Here is a 1,008-nt window from a genome sequence, read left to right as displayed (position 1 = left end):
TGTGTGTGTTTGTGTGTGTGTATGTGTGTGTGTGTATATATGTGTGTGTGTGTGTGTGTGTGTGTGTGTGTGTTAGGCCTATATTGTGTGTGTACGTGCTGTGTGTGCGTGTGTGTATGCTTCCCGCCCTCGTCTTTCGATTTCCTTTCGAACTGTGGATCTCCAAACGTTTGATGCCGATTTTATTGGATGTACTGAGAGATAATCTCTTCGTCTTGTTACAAGCAGACACAGAGAAGTATCAAAAGACATCAGTTTCCTTTGTTGTCATTATTTCAACATGCACCTACTGTTTTCGTTGTTATATTTTGCAAATCGTAGAACTTGCAATCACATACATGTATTGAATTTCATCCGGTTGGGGATGGGATAGATGCGACAAAAAACCAAAAACAAAACAAACTTGTTATTGGGGTGCTTTGGACACAATGTGATGACAGTTGTTTTCCTTGTTCTCACTCAGATGTAAGACTATGATGATTCTTTTAGTTTTGTTTTAGTAGAGGTTTTACGGCGCTCGCAACTGCATAAGGTCATATGAGCGCCTGAAGATTAGAGGTGTTACAAGAGAGTAACGAACATAAAAAAGAAGAAGGGGAGATAAAGACCTTAGACGATAGATGTTTGATAGGAAAGAAGAAGCAAAGTACACCAGAGCACCCGCTAACCACCCTCTGATGATTCTTTGTCATTGATATTGATTATTTGTTTCTTCAGATCGTGCCTCAAAACTACCATCGGAAGACAGAAAGAAAGCAATGCTTGGTGAAGAAAATAGCAGCTGTAGCCTTTCGCTTTCAGATAGAAAAGTCATCTTGCCGAGTCCCTCACTTTTGGGAACTACCTCTAGAACACAAAGGATGATGTCATTTCCTGTCAAGTTTACAGTTCAATCGATATAAATTAGAGAATGTGCCTGTCTTTGAATTTGTCCATTACTTTCTGGTATAAAAGATTTTTTTTATTTCGAGGGGTCCCAGTTTTGTATTTATATATTCTTTCCTTTGC

Source organism: Aplysia californica, unplaced genomic scaffold, assembly GCF_000002075.1.
Source record: "Aplysia californica isolate F4 #8 unplaced genomic scaffold, AplCal3.0 scaffold00740, whole genome shotgun sequence".
Taxonomy (NCBI): domain Eukaryota; kingdom Metazoa; phylum Mollusca; class Gastropoda; order Aplysiida; family Aplysiidae; genus Aplysia; species Aplysia californica.
This window is presented reverse-complemented; position numbering follows the sequence as displayed.